An 8465-nucleotide genomic window follows, 5' to 3' on the forward strand; every position below is an offset into this window, starting at 1 on the left:
CAAATGTCGATGAGTAGCGACTCAATAAACAAGAGAGGTGAAATCATATAACACAACTGTAAACAACAGCCAAGAGGTGTTTGTCTTTAGTACATGTTCAGCCCAGATCACTCTAGCATGAAACAAAAGAATATTGGCAAAAAGAAGTGTCTTCTGTATGTTCGCATTTCTGTAGGAACCTTGAAATAGTGAATATAGCTATGTAATGAGAGGAGAGATCAGTGGTTTCCTGGTATGTAGTACAAAGGCATATGGAAAATTTTATAATTAGCAGAAATGAGTGATATCTTGATTGCGGGTTTGGGTATAAAAAATGTGTCAAGGCCTACCACAGTGTTTGACACACTTCTACAGTGCCATCAATAGGAAGGTCAAGGCAAGACCAACTTGGGTTATGTATCAAAGGCCCATCTTAACAGAAAATGAAAACTTCTTAATTATATAGTTTTATTAAATATCAGCTTTATTTAATAGAAATAAACTATTAAAATAGTGACCACTAATTGTTTTAAAATAATATATGGTAGCTACTAACTACAAAAGATTTCCATAATGTATATATAGAATGTGGTAGAGATAAAATGGTCAATTGTAGTCAGATATTTATGTCAGAACTGCAACCCTCCACCCCAGTTATGACACAGAGACTTATTATTCATTATAAAAGCTCAGCCATAGCTTACGCTTATTACTAACTAGCTCTTACAACTTCAATTAACCCATTTCTATTAATCTACATATTGCCACATGGCTTGTGACTTTACCTGTCCTCCAGCATGTCTTGCTCTGTATCTCCTGGCGATCTGGACTTTTTTCTTCCCAGACTCTTCTGTATCTGGTTGTCATGCCTACACTTCCTGCCTACCTAATGGCCACTTAGCTCTTTATTAAACCAATAAGAAGGTTCTTGGCAAAGACACATCTTCACAGTGTATGAAAAGATTATTCTACAACAGTCAATAAGTCAGGCAGAGTAAGTCCAGAAAGTAGACGGAAAGACAAATAATTTTGAATTTGGAAAATTTGATCTAACAAAATTTTAAGTGAGACTTTGAATGCATACGCAAAGCCTACTAGCCATTTATGATTTCCTCCATACAAAGGCAAGCAGTGAATCAGATTATTAGTATTCAAGGCACAGCATGTATCCTAGTTGTCTGCCTGAGCTTTAATTGAAGAGCGCATTAGAACTATGGCTGAAAATGGACCTTAACAGTTCCCCAGTGCTTGCTCCAGAGCTCTGCATCTGCAGATCTCCCATTATTGATCATTAGGACAATGATCATAGAAACCATTAAAGACTCCTCATGTGTGAGTGATAGCAAGAAAGAAGGAGGGTTGCCCCTGTAGCACGCTTCCGGGGCCCCCTAATGTCACCCTAGAGACATTGGGAAGAGCAAGTGAGGAACGGGAACTCTTGGCCTGGACAGCTCATTCCTGACGACCCAGAATGCACATACATACCTCCTTACACCCTGAATATCTGTGATGTCCACACTATTTACCTGACAGCTACCTCCACTGCCAACACACAGGATGTGCCTTCTTCACCATTACCAGCAACTCCTCTTACAAATGTTTCTTTAAGCCAAAGGCAAGGGCATATGCCTCTAATTCCAACAGAGAGGAAACGAATGCAGGATCACACATGAGTTCAAAGCCAGCAGAACGACCCTGAAAGAACCTTTGTCAAAAATGAGGAAAGAAATATAGCCAAATCTCTTCCTTCTTTGAGATCCTGCTATGAGAACCCCCCTGACTTATCATACTTTGACTTTTTACCCCTCAGAATATGAGAATACATTACAGATTAATTTTACCTAACATTGTCATCCTATGTAAATACGATCACTAAAAAGCAATACTCTCTGAAGCAATCACCTCTGTTTTGAAAGAGCGCACTATGTTCTTCTAAATCTCATTTGCTACATATTGAAGCTGTAGACCTTGTCTGGTTTGGAACAGACGAAGCAGAGGCAACAAAGGTATTTTTGAACAAATGCACAATTTCTTTGCATTACAAAATTTGAGACTACTCTCTAAGTCACTAACAGTAATGCTGAGCACATTTCATGAGGAATTCTATGAAAAACCATGAGAATAGGAAACATCAGGAGATGTGCATGAGAGAATCCAACAGAAACTCTGGTACGTGGATCATTTGTTTCACGCCGATTCGATAATGACTCCCCTTGAAATATTAGCAATCACAAGAGGTTAATGTGTTTTCGCTAGTTCTTTTGATGTCTGAAAATTTTTGAAAAGAGGTTGGGGTACTGACTCCTAGCATAACAAAGAGCCCCTCCCTATCACGTACTGGGATATGTGGTTACAAAATGAATCAACCGCAAGCAATAGGCTAATTCCCATGCAGCAAGGCTCCTTTCATCCCAAACCATGTTTATTTAATTAAATCTGATGCCCTCGTTAATGGTGTTTCCAAGTATCTTTTGATCCCAGCTAAGTGTTTCTAAATACTGGATTTCAGTTGGCAATAGCCATGACATTAATGGAAAGATGTTAGACATCTAAATTATCCAAAACAGTCTAGGAAAGCGTATAAAGCCACTAAACTTGCAAGAGGAATCATTCTAGAATGTGAAGTTGTGGTTTAAATCTTGCATGTCTTAAGGATGGGATTCTAAGTGAGCATTCGGGAAGCAAAGGAAACCTTCACTAATGAACCTTCAGGGACCAGTTAACACAGTTTGTTAAATTGGAATGCTAATTAGGTCTAGGCAATAGTCTAAATCAACCTAAGTGCTTGTTAGTTTGACCAATTATGGGTGCTCAATAAGTGTTTGTTAAAATTCAATAATTCCGTGTCCAGAAGGGATAGTCTATGAGTGACTGAAATGACAAAAAAATAGGTGATTAATCATGAATAAATTTTACATAAACTGGGACATTTTGTCACAACTACTAGAGGACCAAGGTCATACCAAGGTCACAACATCCCTTTCTTTTGCCAGGTCCTATAAATGATGTTTCCTAGTGCATACAGATAATCTTGGAGGATTTTTTTTGTGGCACATGCTATCTAACCAAGAAAGTAAGAACTTAACATGAAACACAATACTTGGATTATTAGTCAGTCTAAGACACCAAGCCATTTAATGACTGTGGTTGTTTGAATGATAATGGTTCCACAGGCTCATATATTTGAATGGAATTGTTTAGGAAGGATTAGGAAGTGTGGTCTTGTTGTCACTGGGGGTGACCTTTGACGTTCAAAAGCCTACACCATTCCCTGTGAGTATTCTCTCTCTCTCTCTCTCTCTCCCTCTCTCTCTCTCTCTCTCTCTCTCTCTCTCTCTCTCTCCATTTCTCTCTGCCTCATGTTTGCGTATCAGATGTAAATTCTCAACTTCTGCTACTTCTGCTTCAGTGCCATGCTTGCCTATCTGCTGTCATGTTCCTTGCCATAGAGATTATAGGCTCTTTCACCCTTTGAGACAATGAGCCTTGAATCAAATGCTGTCTTTAACGAGTTGCCTTGATCATGGTATCTTAGCATGGCCATAGAAAAGTAGGTAAGACAATGACAAGTCAAGGAACCTACCATAATCACCTATGGGGTGGTTTACAACCATATTGCTTCTTAGACCTTTCTTCATTTTATAACTCCCTTGCCTATCCCTAAAGCCCACTACCTTCATTTCAGTATATTTCCAAATGCTGACTCTTGGGTTAAAACAAATGGTGACTTGTGGCGTTTTAAATCACCCATCACAGTGTCCTGGTTCCACAAAACCACCTCGGAGATTTTCACATATTTCTAGGATGCTAGAAAAATGCAAAGACCAGCATGTCTCATGACAACATACACAAGGCTGACTTAAGACTGAAATTACCTAAGAGCCAGGGGTGCTGTTATGGGGAATGGCCAAGGCCAAAAGGCAATATAATTTGCCTTTGGGGTAGAGGGAGTGAGTCAATGTGTTGGGGGAACTTGCTTTAATTTCAGATACAAATGTGTGATATTCAGGAGAATGTGACCAAATGCTGGCTTCAGCAGTAAGTATTAAACGTAGTTGAAAGTAGCAGCAGTCTCTAAGCAAGGATTTATGTGAGATGCAGTTATGATTCCTCTCTTCCAATTACTAGGAAGAAGAAAATCAGGAGGCCCTTTTACATTAAGGATAACTACTAATAGTCACATGTCATTCATAGCTGACTGGCTAGACCTTAATGACATAGCCTGGACAAGCATACAAGAAAGGCTAAGACATATTCCTTCACCCTACTGGTATCCTAATGAAATCCATGTATCCTCTCTCTAGATATGAAGATACTGTAGATAGATGCTGTTTTATCCCCTCACTAGCTTTGGGTATCTGAGTAAAAATTTTCTGCTAATAGAAGCCTACACTTTGTGAATGAAGGTGATATTTATTGTCTCCGTTGATTTTCCTGTCACTGTGATAAAACATTCTGACAAAAGCAGCTTAAGACAGACATGATTTGTTCTGGCTCATGTTCAAGGGTGTAGTCCATCTTGGCAGGGAGGCCTAGGCAGCAGGAAGAGCTTAAAGCAGCAGGTGACATCAGGAAACCAAAAGGAATCAATGTACACATGCGTGTGCTCACTCACTTTCTCTGTTTTGTGGAGTCTTGTTCAAAAATAGTCTTGCCATCAATCACCATGGGTCTTTCTATATTATTTACTGTAATCAAAATAATCTCAAATATGCATGCCTGTAGGGAGAGACATACCTGCAGCTTTAGCCACACCCCAGCAGGCATGGCTACAATATGTGAGGGAGAGGGGATAAATGGAGAGAGAGGGCCACCTGGAGCTCTCTCCTTGGATGCTGGCTACGTTTCAGGGAGCTTCCCAGCTTCCCATGTAAGTTACTTCTCTCTATCTGAATAAATATCCTACTACCTTTTCCCAGCATTCTTAGTGTGAGTCATTGGCCATCCACACATGCCCAAAGCTCATTGCCAGGTGATTCTAGAGCCTGTCAAGTTGACAGTTAGCACCAATCACTGTGCTTTTGTCATTTCCTAATCTTAGTCATTTATAACACTCTCCAGCATTAGCTACGTCTTGGAGTAGTTTTTCCTTCATGGCATGATACTGCCTTGATTCCTTGGATCTCTCCAGCTGGTCCCAGCTTTTGCTATCATGGTTGTTCTTGTTCCCCTTTCTGTCTCTTAGTGTTCCTGTAGCCCTGTCCTGGGAAAATTTCATCATCACCATACTGTGAAGCACAGTGAAAGAAAACACAGTATACGTTGGGTGTTGGTGGTGCACACCTTTAATCCCAGCACTTGGGAGGAAGAGGCAAGCGGATCTCTGTGAGTTCGAGGCCAGCCTGATCTACAGAGTGAGTTCCAGGACAGCCTCCAAACAATACAGAGAAACCCTGTCTTGAAAAAAAATAAAGAATGAGAGATTCAATGGCCGTGGCTGTCTTTGCTAGCCATGGGTCACCGGTCAATGAATATATAGCATTTTCCAGACGCAAGCTTGACTTAGAACCAGTGATAAAATGGGGATATTGGTCATCCTACAAATACAAGGTGCTGGATTTCTAATGATGGGAGCAGAAAGGTTCTCCAGGACTTCTGAGAAACAGTGTGACAGTGACACTGCCAGCAGATTATACGAGGCTGATAAAACCTGTGATGAACTTCTCATCTAGTGGAGCTCTTCTGTGGCTGTGGGTTGTGTAAAAGTATCCACATAGACTACTGTATTTGAACACTAGTGACACATTTCAGAGCTGCAAAGGTGGGTATCTCTCTCTCTCTCCCTCTCTCCTCCCCCCATTCCCTCTTCTCCCTCCCCCCTCTCCTCTCTCCCCTCCTTCTCCCTCTCTGTCTGTGGTTGAACTGATCAACTGGGACTTTCCCCGAGGGAAACCCTGATGTGTGGAGATGAAACATAGCTCCTCCTCAAAACCGGGACCATACTTGGCAGAGCTGGCAATGGTGGCCAGGAGTGGGGGCCTTAGAGAAATCAACTCCCCCCACCTTAGGAGCTGTAGTCATTGGTTCCAACAGTACCAAGACCACTGTGTACTGGGTCTGTGAGGTACTTAAGACAGCTTATGTTCTCTTTGTGCAACATTGTTTGAAATAGCCTCCCGTTGACTTAATCCCATAGCAAGACAGTTTTTGCTGACTTTGTCCCATTTCCTACCTGGATAAGATGTTGTACTTATCGCCAAGCTTGTGCAAGACCTCTTCATGCCAATTTTTTTCTCTCTTGTATATTTTCTATCTTTCTTATCTGCTGGCACCTCCCCCTCTCTCCTCTCTCCTCTCTCTCTCTCTCTCTCTCTCTCTCTCTCTCTCTCTCTCTCTCTCTCCCCTCTCCTCTCCTCTCCTCTCCTCTCCTCTCTTTATCCTCCTTCTCTCTGTGGTGCGTGCGTTTGTTCATGGTTCAAGATGTGAACTCTCAGCTCACTGCTCCATTCACCATGCCTACCTGCTCTTATCCCTCCGAAACCATAAGCCCAGACAGATCCTCCCTTCTATACATTGTCCTGGTCATGGCTTTTTATTACAGCAACAGAAAAGTTTGGAGCGGAGGTAAGTAGTGAACAGAATATCTACTTTCCCAAAATAGTTACTTCTGAATCTATGAATATATATTACATGCTAAGGGGGCTGGAGATTAAAGTAGTAAGGGGAATTGAAGGTGCAGAGAAGTCTGATCTTAAAACTAAAAGGTATCCTGAGCTGTTTGGGGGGTTCCAAAGCAAACATAAGATACTTGAATGGAGAAGAGGAAAGCAGAGGACACAGAAGCAGAGATGGCATTGTGAGAGAACCTTGAGGCGTCAACGGTGGTTTTAAAGATGCCAGGCGTTGGGTGTTGAGCAGGTAAGAAGATTGCAAGGCACAGAACGGATGCCACTCTTAGAAACTGGAAAAGACAAGAAGTCAGAAACTCCTTGATAGTTTAGAAAAGGTCATGGCCCTGCCAACATCTGGAGTTGGTTCAGGGATCTGCGCTCTAAAACTCGTAGCTGGGGTAAAGGTTTAATCACAGCATTAGGAAAGCAAGAGGACACACAGCTTCTTTGAAGTTTGCTTTTTCTGCAGTGCATCCTATCTTGGTAAATGACAGAGGCTCCACCCATTATTTCAGGTCCCAAGTGAGTGCTTCCTTCCTTCCTTCCTTCTTCTCCATGTGTACCAGTCTATCATGGACAACGTCAAGTTCTCTACATTTTCGCCACCAAGTCATCCACTGTGCCCGTCCCTAACTCAGATCATCAGTGCCAATGTCTTTCAGGAAAGAGGGAGGCAATAGTTACCCACCAGCCCCTCCCCACCGAACAGCAAAAGTAAGCCTTTCCTAATGCTGTGATAAACTTTTCCCCAGCCCTGAAGATTCCGTGTGTTTAGATCTCTCACCTCAAAACACCTCATTGACTTGTTTTTCACTCAGAGTCAGAGCTCCTTTACACTGTGTTAAGTCCCCCGACCTATCTTCAATCATATTTCCCAACACTTGTCCTCATATTAAATTTCTTCTACATCATGGGAAGCAGTCCTTCAAGTGTTGGCAATGTCTTCTGGGTCTCCAGTGCTATGATTTGGGCATAGTTAGCACTCCCTTTTCATCTAATTTAAGTCCCAGATTACTCCCTTCATCTTGTACGAGCTGCACTAAAGAGTTGGACTCCTGATAACATGACCTCAGATTTTCACTTCAATACACTCATCACAGTAATTAGGGTTTAGTCCATGTGAGAGCAGTTTTTAAGCAAACCTTTTCACTACAATATTTCTATCCTAGCACTCAGTATACAGTAGATAATAAATGCTTGTCTGCTAATAACTGATCACCAGAGCAGCAGATTAATGAATAAATCTCTATAGCCATTGTTCTCACCATGTGGGTTGCGACCCCTCTGGGGGTGGCACAACAGACATCCTGCCTGTTTACATTATGATTGTGGCAAAATTACAATTACGAATTATCACCTAAATAATTTTATTGTTGTAGATCACCACAACATGAGGGGCTATGTTAAAGGTTCACAGGAAGGTTCAAATCCACTGCTCTACAGTGTTTTCCATGGTACTTTTAGTAACCATTTTCTGGAAAGTCTGAATTATATACTTCTCAAGATGCATTCATTTTTGTCCCTGATACCAATTTTCACATTCTTGACTCTTTTTTTTTTATTTGAAATATGTAGTAAGCTGAAAGAGGATTTTTTCTTTCTTTTTCTTTTCTTTTCTTTCTTTTTTTTTTTCCGAGGCTGGGTTCCTCTGTATTGTTTTGGAGCCTGTCTGGAACTTGCTCTGTAGAACAGGCTGGTCTCGAACTCACAGTGATCCACCTGCCTCTGCCTCCCGAGTGCTGGGATTAAAGGTGTGTGCCACCAACACCCGGCTGTTTCTTTTTCTTTTTTATAGTTGCTCTTATATTCCTTGTGCTATTTAAAAATCATTTAGTGCCGGGCGGTGGTGGCGCACGCCTTTAATCCCAGCACTCG

The sequence above is a fragment of the Mesocricetus auratus genome, unplaced genomic scaffold, assembly GCF_017639785.1.
Source record: "Mesocricetus auratus isolate SY011 unplaced genomic scaffold, BCM_Maur_2.0 Super-Scaffold_100023, whole genome shotgun sequence".
Classification (NCBI taxonomy): Eukaryota; Metazoa; Chordata; class Mammalia; order Rodentia; family Cricetidae; genus Mesocricetus; species Mesocricetus auratus.